This window comes from Notechis scutatus, chromosome 4, assembly GCF_049901735.1.
Source record: "Notechis scutatus isolate UNSWTSFEM ecotype Mainland chromosome 4, rNotScu1.2, whole genome shotgun sequence".
In the NCBI taxonomy this organism is placed as follows: Eukaryota; Metazoa; Chordata; class Lepidosauria; order Squamata; family Elapidae; genus Notechis; species Notechis scutatus.
The window spans coordinates 70513115-70528401 of NC_142012.1; the positions used below are offsets into that span (position 1 = coordinate 70513115).

General features: G+C 42.6%; 1 protein-coding gene across 1 annotated transcript in view; it reads left to right on the top strand.

Moving 5' to 3' along the window:
- The window catches only part of CC2D2A (coiled-coil and C2 domain containing 2A), a 1114036-nt gene that overhangs the window by 507087 nt on the left and 591662 nt on the right, over positions 1-15287 (top strand). The gene's annotated exons all lie outside the window — the stretch shown is intronic.

Consider the following 15287-nt stretch of genomic DNA (forward strand, 5'->3'; position numbering starts at 1 on the left):
TGGGTTCGGCTGCAAACAGCCACTTAAGTTTCTCAAAGGCTATTTGGCATTCCATTGTTCACTCAAGGGGATGGCTAAGCTTTGGCTTAACCTCTGCCTTTGTCTTTAGGGTAATGGGTAATGCAATTTTAGCAAAGGCAGGGATGAATTGTCTATAAAAGTTTGCAAAACCCAGAAAGTTTTGCAACTGCTTTCTGGCCTGGGGGTGGGGGACATTCACTCCATTCGCTCCTTCTCAGGGTCCATTTCTATTCCCTCATGTGATATGCAGTAACCCAAATAGTCAATTTTATCCTGGTGAAATACGCACTTTGACAATTTGGTGTACAGTTCAGCGGCCCTGAGTTTTTTCAGGACTGAGTGCACTAACTTCACATGCTCCTCCCTAGTTTTGGTGTAAATAAGAATGTCATCTAGGTAAATCAGGACCCCTTTGTACAAATGCTCATGTAGCACCTCATTAATCAATAGCATGCACACAGCCGGTGCCCCTTGTAGTCCAAATGGGAGCATCCTGAACTGGAAACAATCCATAGGGCAACTGAAAGCGGTTTTCCACTCATCTCCCTCCTTAATGCAGACTCTGTAATAAGCTTCTCTCAAGTCCAGCTTAGTGAAGATTCTTTCTTTGGTCTGATGAGCCAACATGTCCTTCATTAGGGGTAGCAGATAAACATCCTCCACACACACCATGTTGAGATCTTTATAGTCCATGCATAAGCAAAGAGAGCCATCCTTCTTCTCATGAAACAACACTGGGGCAGCCACCCATGGCCTAGCTGGTTGGATGAAGCCCCCCTTTAGATTTTTGTCAATAAAGGCCTGCAGCTCCTCCAGCTCTTGCAGGGTCATTGAGTAGATTTTTGATTTAGGCTGTTTCACCCCTGGTCTGTGGTCTGTAGGGAAATGGGGTGGCAGCACATCTGAGCCCCTCTCACTGAAGGCCTCCCTGAGGTCCCAGTATTCTTTTGGGATTTTCTCCTCATCCTCTAGGTGCTCACTCACTGCAGCTTCTAGCTCCCTCACAGCTTTGTCTCTGGGTAGGGTTTCACCTCCCCCTCTTCCCAGTGGTGTGGAATAGATCTGTAAAAGGCCCGTCCCCCAATTCACACGGGGGTTCCATTTTTGGAGCTAGGATAATCCAAGCAAGAGGGGTCGCTCTATTCCAGAGGTTACAATGAAACTCAGGGTCTCTCAGTGGTCCCCTATCCACATTTCCACTTGTTCAGTTACAAAGTGAGCTGGGCCTTCCCCAGCTACCACCCTATCCAGCTGGTAAAATGCTATGGGCACCTTCAGTCTCAGGCCCAGTTTCTCTACCACCTCAGGGCTAATTACACATCTTGTGCACCCAGAGTTCAAAAGGGCATCTTCCCTTGGGCACCAGACGAAAGCACCTGCAGCTCCACTTGGATGATCATGGGAGCTACATGCTGACTTACCAGGGAATCAGAGTCAGTCTCACTCTCCTGTTCGGTGGTCAGAGTTCCCAACTCAGTGACATCCTCCCCATTCAGTGCTGTTTCTCGGTACTTTGCTACCTGCTTCGCAGGCTTCCTGCCTCCAGCAGTTGTTGGCTTGGAGCCTGGCTTGGTGAGGCAATCAGCTGCTCAGTGTCCCTCCTTCTGAAGTATGTCATGGATCTCAGTTTGGCTGCTGGTCTTCCTTTGGCAGCTCTCAGGGCCTCTTTTGGGGCATAGGAAGGCTTACTCCAGCTTCCACGGTGCCGGTCTCTGGCTAAATCAATTTCCACCTCACCTGCCAACACATACCAGCATTGAGGGTCTCAGGGGGCAACCCGGGAGACACATCTCTGATAGATATCATCATTAAGCCCATCTTTATAGCACTCCATCTGGGGACCAGCCATGCATGTGGCAGGCCAACTCGCAACTACCATTCTATAAAGCCTCAGTAAGACCAACTGCATCCACTTTGGGTCACCTCACTATAAAAAAGATGTTGAGACTCTAAGAAAAAGTACAGAGAAGAACAACCAGGATGATTAGGGGACTGGAGACTAAAACATATGAAGAACGGTTGCAGGAACTGGGCATGGCTAGTCTAGTGAAGAGAAGGACCAGGGGAGACACAATAGTAATGTTCCAATATTTGAGGGGCTACCAAAGAAAGGAAAGGGTCAAGCTGTATCCAAGGCAGCTGAAGGCCAGAGAAGAAATAATGGATGATCAAAGAGACATTCAATCTAGAAATAAGGAAAAAAATTTGTGACAATTAGAATAATCAACCTATTGAACAACTTACCTTCGGAAGTTGTGGGAGTTTCATCACTGGAGGCTTTCAAGAAGAGATTGGACTGCCATTTGTCAGAAATGGTATAGGGTCTCCTTCTTGGGCAGGGATTGGACTAGATGACCTACAAGGTCCCTTCCAACTCTGTTAATTTAATCTAAAATATCAACCTATAGGACCCAGGAATCAATTCAAGAGAGCTATAGCGCTCCTACATTGCCTGTGCTTTAAAACACTGTTAAAAACATGGCTTTCCCTCATCCTTGGCTTAGGATGAGTGGCAAGTTTCTTCTTGTGTCAGATACATTGATCTGGATTGTTTTTCCTTTGTGGAACACACATAACCTTTTCCTCTTTTTATGTGCTTTTTCTACTGATTTTATTTCTATAATCCACCGGAGCCACCATGGAGACAGATGGCCTTATAATCTTATAGAAAATATATAAATGAATAAGTCATAAAATTGTAATGGAGAATCATCTGATGGTTTTTGCTGCTTATGACCATGGATGACTTTTTCAGGCACTTGAGTGGGTGGACAGAAGTATTAGGCTTGCATCTCCCTTTATTTTTAAGTTTTATGCAGAAGCAGATTACAAAATATCTGCAAATTGCAAGATTTCAATTCTTGTACACCACGGCAGCATGATAAAATTGGGCCAAAGCTCACTTTAGTCCAAGGTGGTTTCTTGGGAGGGGGGAAGGCGAGGTAAACCAGATGCCTTTGAGATGTCAACAAGTAAGACATCCCACTTGTTCCCGAATCAACCTCCAGCTCAATAGATAAATATGCCAGACTTCCATAAATTGATCCAATCCTGCTCATTAATTCTGATTCTGGTATGCTAATAATATGTGAGAATATTTAGCAATTTTCCACCACAGAAACCAATCCCCAAATTGTTAATCCAACTAAAGGCCAAAGTGAAATCTTTGTCAGTTTTAGCCACTCTCATAATTATGGGCCCACAACTAGAGTTGTTTGTATTTGCATTATATACAAGTTAGAGGCACCATTATCTCTCCATAAGTCTACACAATATGGGGTTGAGTATGTTTTCTTAGGCCTTTTGTAATTTAATGGGCCCTGGGCATTGTGTTCAATGATTGTCCAGTCCTGAGCCCATATGGCTTTGGTTTCCACTAGAACAGGATTGCATTTGAGAACTCCATCCAGTGGGAGTCTTGCTCAGGGCAAGGTAGAAATTTCTTAGGAAGGTCATTGCTTCAAAGCGCTAGTCTCATATTCAAGATTATCCTTCCATTGGTCAATGGAAGGGCAGGATGATGGAGGAAAAAAAATTGTGGATACCTAAGAGTTTGTCCATGTAATTTATTTAGTCTATAATTCCTAAAATTTGTCTCTTCATGTAAAACATGAAGGCAGAGAGAATATTCCCTAATGACCATACAGAAGTATAGAATTTTCCTCCCAGCATACATGCATTTCTAAACAATGAAATTGTCCTTGAAGCCAAGACGACAGCTTTTACATTAAGCAAGCTCTTCTCTCACCTCCTCACCTCCCCTCTCTCTCCTCTCCTCTTTCTTTTCTATCTCTTGTTTATTCAATGTTTGAACTCCAGGAAACCAATTCCTAAGCTGCAATATCTCAATCCCCCCCCACCCCATGACTGATCTGGGGAAATGATTAACAGGGAAAATTATTTGCAGGATGGTTTAAAGTTCTAGTTTTTCTTTTACTGAAAGCATTCCATTAAAAAAAATTCACTAGAAGCATATATTGTCAAATGTAAGGTTGACTCAAATTGAAGTCTCATCTAAGTTCAAAACCAAACTGTAGGTCTCTCCTTCACCGTACAAATACATTATTTAGATGACATCCAAACATGATTAATAACCAAACATGATTAATAACAGCAGAGCAAGTGTTAATAGCTTAAGAATCTCCTTTGCATAAGGAGATCTTTAAAATGTCCTATAATTTTACAGTAATAAGTAAGCACTCTCGCTTAAATTATCCAAGCATTGTCCTTTAGTTGCTACAGAAGCCTCCTTCCAGTGTGTTTTACTGTAGGATTGTTTGGCAGAACATTTCCATATATGGGCTCTAAGAGAAGCAAAGGGCAAAGGTTGTCCTTTGCCAAAACATTTAATCCCAATTCCTGCTCTGTTTCCTGTATAGCTTTAGAGTTATGACAGTTCTACTTTGCAAGGTCTCAATTTCCAGAGCAAAGGTGTGCCCTGCCTTCTTTAGCAAATGATACAGGGTACCTTTTTCAACCTAGTGTAGTCCCAATGTTTTTAGTGGTGCAACAATGAAAGAAGTTGTGTTTTATTATGTCCCTTAGATTTAAAGGTCTAGAGACAGAAAGGGGAATATTTCTGTATTTAAGATTGGGGTTAAAATGAAAGTGATGGTTAATGTCATCATTATCACAATGTTGTTTGATCTATATAGGTTTGATCTCTTCCAAAAGGTCACAAAGACAGCTAAACAGGTGCAATTAAAAAACCACCTGTTTTTATATGCAATATTTTTATGTACAACACACATAAATATAAGGGGAGCTTTGATCACACTCATGATTCAATGTTTTTTATTTTTCTATTTTGTTTATTGGCTGTGTTGTCGGGTTGTTTTTAATTATGTGAATTGCCCAGCATCACAAATCTAAAATAGATAGTTATACAAATTAAATAAATAAGCAAAAACCCATATACAGATTTGTCCAACTTTATCAGTTTGTTAATTTAATGCTATTTTTCCCAGAAATCCATTGGCTATACAGAAGTTAGTTCTATCTATAGGTGAAACTCGAAAAATTAGAATATTGTGCAAAAGTTCATTTATTTCAGTAATGCAACTTTAAAGGTGAAACTAATATATGAGATAGACTCATTACATGCAAAGCAAGATAGTTCAAGCCGTGATTTGTCATAATTGTGATGATGATGGCTTACAGCTCATGAAAACCCCAAATCCACAATCTCAGAAAATTAGAATATTACATGCAATCCATAAAATAAGGATTGTACATAGAGCAATATCGGACCTCTGAAAAGTATAAGCATGCATATGTACTCAGTACTTGGTATGGGCCCCTTTTGCAGCAATTACTGCCTCAATGCAGCATGGCATGGAAGCTATCAGCCTGTGGCACTGCTGAGGTGTTAAGGAAGACCAGGAGGCTTCAATAGCGGCCTTCAGCTCTTCTGCATTGTTTGGTCTCATGTCTCTCATCTTTCTCTTCGCAATGCCCCATAGATTCTCTATGGGGTTCGGGTCAGGCAAGTTTGCTGGCCAATCAAGCACAGTAATCCCATGGTCATTGAACCAGGTTTGGCAGTGTGTGGGCAGATGCCAAGTCCTGCTGGAAAATGAAGTCAGCATCCCCATAAAGCTCGTCTGCGGAAGGAAGCATGAAGTGCTCCAAAATCTCCTGGTAGACGGCTGCGTTGACCCTGGACTTAATGAAGCACAGTGGACCAACACCAGCAGATGACATGGCTCCCCAAATCAACACAGACTGTGGAAACTTCACACTGGACTTCAAGCATCTTGCAATGTGTGCCTCTCCATTTTTCCTCCAGACTCTGGGTCCTTGGTTTCCAAATGAGATGCAAAAGTTGCTCTCATCAGGAAAGAGGACTTTGGACCACTGAGCAATAGACCAGTTCTGTTTTTCTTTAGCCCAGGTAAGATGCTTCTGACGTTTGTTCTTCAGGAGCGGCTTGACAAGAGGAATACGATATTTGAAGCCCATGTCCAGGATCCGTCTGTGTGTGGTGGCTCTTGATGCACTGACTCCAGCCTCAGTCCACTCCTTGTGAAAGTCCCCAACACTTTTGAATGGCCTTTTCCTGACAATCCTCTCCAGGCTGCGGTCATCCCTGCTGCTTGTGCACCTTTTTCTTCCACACTTTCCCCTTCTACATAACTTTCTATTAATGTGCTTTGATACAGCACTTTGGGAACATCCAACTTCTTTTGCAATTACCTTTTGAGGCTTTCCCTCCTTATGGAGGGTGTCAGTGATGGTTTTCTGCACAACTGTCAAGTCAGCAGTCTTTCCCATGATTGTGATTCCTACTAAACGAGACTGAGAGACCATTTAAAGGCCCAGGAACCCTTTGTAGGTGTTATGGCTTAATTAGCTGATTAGAGTGGGACACTTTGAGCCTAGAATATTGAACCTTTTCACAATATTCTAATTTTCTGAGATTGTGGATTTGGGGTTTTCATGAGCTGTAAGCCATAATCATCTCAATTATGACACATCATGGCTTGAACTATCTTGCTTTGCACGTAATGAGTCTATCTCATATATTAGTTTCACCTTTTAAGTTGCATTACTGAAATAAATGAACTTTTGCACAATATTCTAATTTTTCGAGTTTCACCTATAGTTCACTTTTCAGATTTCTTTGAATGAAAACAACCATGTTGGGAAGATCGGACAATTATTGTGTTGCTGACTTTCAGTGGGCCTTTTCCTTTGTGTAAACAAAACTGTGATAGCTTCATTAAGGTTGATGTCATGATTGACACATTTGGAAGCCACATCCAGTAGCACCTCCAAATGACTGCTTTGTCCATGAACAACTGATCCTGTTTTCCTGTTTGCATGAAAGGAATTAACTGTACTCCAGGAAACTATACATAGAATCCTTGGGAAAATGTGGCCTATTACATCCTTATTGCCTTCCATATATTTATAGAAACAATTTCAGGAATTACCCATCCAGAACTTTGAAGGTGTTCCCTTGAATGTGACCCTTGATTACTGCATGAATCCATATAAAAACTTCCTCAACAACCAACTTCTCTTTGAACACACCCAGGTCAAAATACCCAAGAACAAGTCAACATTCAATAGAAATCTAGTCTACATCAACTATGTCTATAGTTTTCAGTTTTTCTCATAATACAAATAATAGAATTACAAATATTGCAACATTTGCAATATTTTCAAAAGCACTGATGTTAATTTATTTGCCAAAATTGGAATATCTAAGACTTTTTTTTAACCTGAAAAAGATAATTCTGTTGTAGATGCCTGCCTTCAAAAGTCCACTTCTCAATCAGAGACAGCAGCTGAGGTCTCGTGAAACTTTTTCGTTATGTTAAAAGAGTGATCTCATCTGGACTGTGACCTTTCTTTTCAGCACCTCCATGACTTTCCATGCTTGAAAATGTTTTAATTTTTCACTATTTCCTCTGTCAAAATGACTGTTTTCTTAAGACTGGTGTCTGGAGGCTGCACAACAGCAGAGATGCACCCCTCCTACAACAAAGGAGTCCGTCTATGATGGAGTTGGAAGACCACAGGAGTTGGCAGTTACTGACCCTATGATGTATTGGAATGTCCATTTTTCACCTCCTTTGCTTCTCCAGGAGTTTAACAGTGGGGATAGTAGCTGCCTACTAAGCATGAACATTCCCACCATTAAAGCTGCTTTAAAAAGGGCTGAAATTGTACCTCTGAATCCAGTTATTTTTCCACAGAAGCGCCTCTGGTGAAAAGTTTTCTCTATATGAAGAAAACAGATCTAACACATACATTTCTGAACTGCCACTAGTTTTACTATACATTGACATAGGAAGGACACTCACATTGGGGTGCTCATAATGGCTCTGATATTCAATAATATTTGTCTTAAAGAGTGTTTATTCATATATTCAGACATTAGAACAGTGTGTAGTTATTTAACAACTAGGACTGCAACTTGGTGGCCAAACTCTGCGCTGTAATTATAGTGGACAGAAAAAATTGTATTTGAACATAAGCTGAGTGAGCTGTGAATGGGCCCTTAACTTTTTCTTTTGGTCTGTAACTGAACATTCTTTACTACATAAGGAAGAAACATTCTCTCATGTGTTCTGTGGTCTGATATGATATAATGCAACTAAAGCAACTATAAATGCAACTAATGCAACTAAAGAAAATCTGCATATTTGCACTTTCCACAATCCAGCTTCTTTTGATAGAAGTCATGCAATAATCTCAGGGAAACAGCACCAGGAACAAACTGGACATTGTTACAGCTGAGGAAAGACATCCATATCTTCTAAATATGCTCCTTAGGCAGTCCTAAGTAAGATTTATTGCTATTTTGCATGTAATTGAGAAATGATGGAATAGTCTTGAAATGGATGGATCCCTTGCTGTCAAGTTCCAAAGTGTGCTTTTGCTGTTGCAACCATTATCACTTCTCAACAAACCAGGGGGAAGGGGAAAAAGGAGATGGAATGTAGTCTCCAGACATCAAGAAAACAGCAGTGTGAACCAAGGCCTTTGGCAGGTGTTTGCCAAAATCAACATCTTTTCCCTATAATAATACAATGGGACTCAATTGGACAATGTGACTTGGTCTAATGGGGAGGGAGGGAGAATCTATACTTTAATTATGTGGGAATTAGCCTGTTCTGGTTTTGCCCTCATCTATGTTGAAATGGTGTACTCAATAAAGTTTTGCATTAGGAGATTGGATCGACTCAGTTGTGCTTGCTTTGATTGGGTTCGTCAGTCAAAACATTAACATTAAACCAGATTAAAAACAAATTAAAAACAACAAAGGAGTTCGGGGCTACCTCCAGAAGAGCTGTGATGACCCAGGAGAAGATATCTGGGTTGGAATGTAAAGGAGTACAGATGGCCAAGTCCAGGACAGCCATGGCGAAAGAGGCCCTGGCTGCAGGCCAGGTGGATTTCAGCACCCTGATGGTGGTGACATGTTCAAAGGGATGAGCAGAGAAAACCAAATAGCCTGCAGCATGGGAGGAGGCCATAGCAGCTGGGGGACTCCATCGGGTGAGCAAGGAGCTATGGTGTGGTGTGGTGCCAAAGGCATCTGAAGCTGAGTTCCCTCTGCTTTCCCTTGCCGGGGTCACAAGATGGAGAGAGAAAAGAGCAGCGGAGTGGGAAGAACCAGTTGAGTGGAGGTACCTGGCAGCCTGCTGCAACCATAGGTTGAACAGCTGAGAAAGAGGTTTGTCAGAATGGAGTTGTGGGGAGCAGAACCGTCGTGACAGATAGCTCAAGTTTCTGAAGCAGGATCCAGCCAGCCTTCAGCGACTCTCCCACCTCCGTTGCCTCAACCCGGGCTGAGGGGGAGGGAGCCGCAGCCTTGGGAACAGCCAGCTCCCCATGGACTGCTGTCCCCCAGCTGGGCCCAACTCCAGGGAAAGGTGCTGCTGGATCCCAATGGGTGGCATCCCAATCGCTTGGGATTGTTGGGCAGCCCCAAGCACAACAGGCGGCAGTGGGTGCACAACCCTGGCCCTTTCCCTATGGGGCAGGATGGCCGCAGGGATAATGGCCCAGCCATGATCCCCCACCAATCAAGGCCTCATTCAATGGGCAAAATGTAAAATCACTGAACCAGTAGTTACACCGGTCGGATCCCACCCGATTAGATGACAGCAGGTGGGCAGCACCTAGCAGTGATACTTTGAATATATTACGAAGACAGTTCGGGGATGTGACACTGGTAGAGCCACCTTCAAATGACTTGTGGGATCGAAGATGCAGTACTGTATCTGCCCATGACCCATTGTATAGTTCCAGTCCTCTGGGAATGCAGGATATAGATGTGAAACATGGATCAGAGCGATCTGAGCTGCGAGTAAAAAGGTCCAATACAATATCAGGTGTACTTCACTCTGATGGTCGGAAGAGAGAGACTGATTCAACTAGTACACCTGATTTGGTTATTAGGTTCTCCTAGAGTTGGGAGTCGGTTTTCTGGTGGGTTGTCATCTCTGGAACAAAGTGCTACCAGCTCGGTGATCCCATGGGAAGGACCACAACCAGGGAGGTGGGGACCCCCTCCTCTGAATGCCTCTTTTGATGGAAATGCAGACAGGGTAGCTGTGTTTCTTAGACAAGTGATTAATCACTTAGATCTGTACAGACAATACTACCCCTCCCATTGGGCCATGGTAGTGACAGTGTCAGGAGAGGCTCGCGAATGGGCAGTGGACTTACATCGTGAACATGTGATGGAACTAGGTGACAATGGTTTGTTCTTAGCTGCTTTACGAGCACATTTCAAGAATGGTTCCCATGGACAACAAGCAGCAGATGACATATTGACATTAAAGCAAAAAGGCAGGTCTGCTCGGGACTACGTACATGAATTTAGACACGTAGTGGGAAACTCCCTTCCTGGCCAGAGAAATCAATGACTCATCTGTTTAAAGAGGGACTGAATTGTGATTTGCATCAACCTTGTCTATACTGCGGTTTATCAAAAACATTACAGGAGTGGTATCAGAAGGCAATGGAATTGGATTCAGGGCTATGACGGTTGAAGCCCAAAAGTTATTCTTTTGTGGGAAGAGGGGGGTGGGAATTACAGTAGACCTGGAGTCAAGGGCTTATCTACTATCCAAGCACAGGGGGTTAGAGCTACGTTTAGATGTTTCCATTGTAATAAGCCAGGACACCGTGCACTTAATTGCCCGATACCACCACTGTCAGGATCACATGTACCTCAAGTATCATCACCTTTGGGCAGAGGGAGGCCTGGACCTCGGGTGTGGCAAACTCCTGACCATTCTAGAGGATTGGTTAATGTAAGCACCGAGTTAGAAATGGAGAGACCAAAAGAGACCACCCTGCTTCTGAATACATCGAACGATTATGGCACGGAAGAACGTGTTGAGGATCCAATGGTGAATGGGCCTATTTGTCCATTCATCATACCAGTCACTTTATGGAATAAACACACACATCAGGGGAACGGGTTTGGAGCACTGATAGATTCTGGGTGTACATGGTGTTCAATAACCCAGGTGGTGGTGGATAAACTTGGGCTATGGGCCATTAGATTAATTAAACCTATTAAATTTGAACAAGTGGATGGGTCTATATTGGGAGGACTACCGGCTACCCATAGAACGGAGCCAGTCAAAATGGTGATGGGGGAACACTGTGAGTGGATATCCTTGGTGGTGGTTTCTCATATGACTGAAGCTTTAATATTAGGATTAGCTTGGTTAAATAAATGGGAACCAACCATACGGTGGGAAGATGGGTTTAGAAAGATTCGGTTGGCAGTGGGCCCGAACCCATTGGAGAAGGAGGAAATGAAAGCAATCCTGGCAAAGCCCATGAACAGCGAGAAAACCCCTGCAATCATGGATAACTATCCAATTGAGTATGAAGATCTAGCAGTCATGTTTAATGAAGAGGGGAATGACTGTCTGCCCCCACATTGATCAACGGACTGTGCAAAGTTGGTTCCTGGAGCGAAGCTACCGAAACCCAGAATGTATGTCATGACTACAAAGGAAATGGAGGAAATGAGAAAATACATTGATAAAAATCTAAAAAGAGGGTTTATTAAGCCAGGATGCTCCCATATCGCAGCCCCAGAACTTTTCTGTGAAAAGAAAGATGGGGGGCTGCACTTGTGTGTGGATTTTTGGGGCCTTAATGCTACATGCGTGGAATGGTTATATCCATTACCCTTGATAAAGGACTTATTGGCTACGTTAGCGAAGGGATGGATTTTTTACGAAACTTGGTTTACGAGAAGCATACTATCGAGTTCGAATTCTATCTGGGGATGTATGGAAAATGACGTTCAATTGTCCTCTTGGAAGTTACCAATTCAGAGTTATGCCTTTTGGATTTCAAGGAGCTCCAGCAGTATTTATGCAGCTGATAAACAGGATTCTCCATGACCATTTATATCAGGGGGTGTTAGTCTATCTCGATGACATTCTCATATATTCAGAAACATGAGAAGAATATATACAGTTGGTAAGACAAGTTCTTAAAAAATTGTTAGCTGCCCAATTATATATCAAACTCTCCAAGTGTGAGTTCCATTGTACAAAACTGGACTATTTGGGATATCGTATCTCAGCAAGTGGAGTAGAAATGGATCCGAATAAAGTGAAAACGGTATTGGAATGGCAAACCCCTATTATCAGAAAACAATTACAGAGTTTTCTGGGGTTTGCTAACTTTTATCGGCAGTTCATTACCCCAATTTGCAACTATTGCATTGCCATTAACCAGCTTGCTACAAATGTAACATTTAGGATTTGGAAAACCGAAACCAGGTCAATGGTTACACTGGTCTAATAGTTGTCAAAAGGCTTTCGATGAACTAAAACAGTTATTTGCCAATGAACCTGTATTGAAGCATCCAGATCCCAACAACCCATTTATCATACAGGCAGATGCGAGTGATGTGGCAGTGGGGGCTGTGCTATTACAAGACAACACTGGAAGGTTGCAACCATGTGCCTACACATCCTGAAAACTGAGTCAAACAGAACGAAACTGGGTTATTTGGGAGAAAGAGGCATTTGCAGTTCGATGGGCATTGCTGACATGGAGGCATCTGTTGGAGGGAGGTCCACATCCATTTGAGGTGTGGACAGATCATAAAAATCTGGAGGCTCTCCAATCTCCAATGTTTATCCCCAAAGCAAGTCCGATGGTCAATGTATTTTAGATGTTTCAACTTCGTATTAAAATATGTGTCCGCAGGGAAGAATTTTATGGCTGAAGCGTTGTCAAGAATACCACAGTTTAACAGCCATCGAGAAGATATTGTGCAACCAATAATGCCTCAGGCTGATACTATTAATTGAGAACCAAAATTATAACAACTGATTTTCCAGCTGTACTAGCAGAAGACCAATAGTTAGTGAAAAATCATATGCAAATTGATATGCGAGACGGAGTAGCATGGTGGGGAGAAAAATTATATGTGCCTGAAAAACTGAGGACATTAGTATTAAAAAGGTGCCATGATGTAAAGCCAGCGGGACATTATGGGTTTCTAAAAATTCTACATCTCATGAAGAGACAGTTTTGGTGGCCTGCAATGAGATTGGAAATTGAAAGATACGTAAAGGGATGTTCCATCTGTGCAACTACAAAACCACATCCCGGAAAACCCGTAGGTTTATTTTTACAAGCAGTTGCTGAACCTACACAACCATGGCAAGATATAGGGATGGATTTCATTGTGGAACTGCCAAATAACCATGGGTATACTGTAATACGGACAGTTATTGATTTGTTCTCAAAACAGGCCCACTTCATACTGTGTGCTGGACTTCCATCAGCTCAACGATTAGCCAACCTGTTTATAAAGAACATACATAGACTGCATGGTGTTCCCAAACAGATTATATCCGATAGAGGGGTACAATTCACTGCACGGTTTTGGAGGGAATTTATACAGTTAATTGGGTCTTCCCAAGGCTTAAGCACGGCTTACCATGTGTACCAAGCAGAAAGAGCCAACGCAGCAATAGAACGTTATCTATGATGTTATATAATGTATCAGCAAAGTAACTGGGTGGAGTTGCTGCTGTTTGCAGAGATAGCATACAATAACACTGTGCATACACTGAGACACATTCCTTTTCACATAGTATGGAATTTGTGCCTATATCTGAGTGGCCCCATACTGCTTGGGAATCTACAACAGTGTCAAAATGGATTGAAAATGTGCAACACAAATGGAAATCAGTACAAAAGGCATTAAGCAAAGCAGCCGAAGAATATAAAAAGCAGGCTGACAAGAAACGAGCCGATCATATACCTTTTGCTGTAGGAGATTGGGTATATCTATCTACCAAATATATAAATTTAGGCTAGCCGTGTAAGAAGTTGGGTCCAAAATATATTGGCCCATTTCCCATGATGCAAGTGATAAATCCTGTCACTGTAAAACTTCAACTGCCATCAAGATTCAAATGGGTACATCCTGTTTTTCATAGTAGTCTCCTCAAACCAGCAGGTAGGTTAAGACTGGAACTGAGACTGAAAACCCCAGGGCCTGTGAGGGATGACCATTACAAAATAGAGAACATCCTGGATTCACGTAGACGTAGAGGAGTTTTACAGTGTCTTGTGAAATGGAAGGGGTACCCTATGGCAGATGCATCCTGGATGCAACATACTGATGTAGCAGCTCCACGGTTGCAGAGATTATATCATTGCAAACATCCCACAAAGGTGGGTGGGAGGGCACAAAATGACTAACAATGCATCTGCTAATTCATTCTCTTATCTATAGTAGAGGGGGGGCGCATGTCAGTCTCTGGGAATTTATTCACGTCTGGCACTCACTCGGAGCCCAACACATCACTGGGGCTGTGGGACTGATGGATGTGTGGACGACTGTCATTTATGCTGAATTGTTGAGACAGCTAGACAGCTGAGAGGCACATGGACACTAATCAGTCATCAGGCTTATTTCCAGACTGCGTGCTGATGTAAACCACGATGTGGGGCTTTGGGGATATCAGTTGGTGGGGGGTTATGATCCTGATTCAGATAGATGGGGGGGGGAATGGGAGGTAGGTAAGGATACAGAAGGGATAGATAGCATGGGGAGAAAGAAATGTAAATAAAGATTAGGTGGTGACAAATAGGCACCGGGAGGAGGCACAGGAGTAGATAATGCAGCAGAGGATGTCAGGTTGTTAGCTGGGAGGGACTAGAACACAGCATAAAAAGCACTGAGAGGCAGACGCTCTCAGTGCTGGTGTTAATTGGGAAATGCCATTTTTGATTATCAGGACTGGAACTGCTGTAATAAATTTCAACATGCCAACTGTGAGTAGAGTGATTTATTAGTGAGATACTCCAGTACCCAGTTGAAGCTGAAAACCACTTTCAATTGCCCATTAGGATGTTACCAGTTTAGGGTAATGCTCTTTGAATTACAGGGAGCCCCAGCCATGTTTATACAACTAATAAATGAAGTGCTGCACGAACACCTACACAAGGGAGTCCTGGTGTATTTAGATGGCATTTTCCTCTATTCTGAGATGATGGAGGAACACATGAAACTAGTGCACAAAGTGCTAGAAAAGCTCCTGAATGCTAAATTGTATGCCAAATTGTCAAAATGCAAATTCTTTAAGACCTGCCTAGACTATCAAGGATACAGAGTGTCTTGTGAGGAGGTGGAGATAGACCTGGGGAAGGGGAAAGCCATTTTATAGTGACAAGCCCCACAGATCTGCAAACCTGGGCTTTGCAAATGTCTATAGGGAATTCATCCCCTCCTTTGCAAAGATCACCTTACC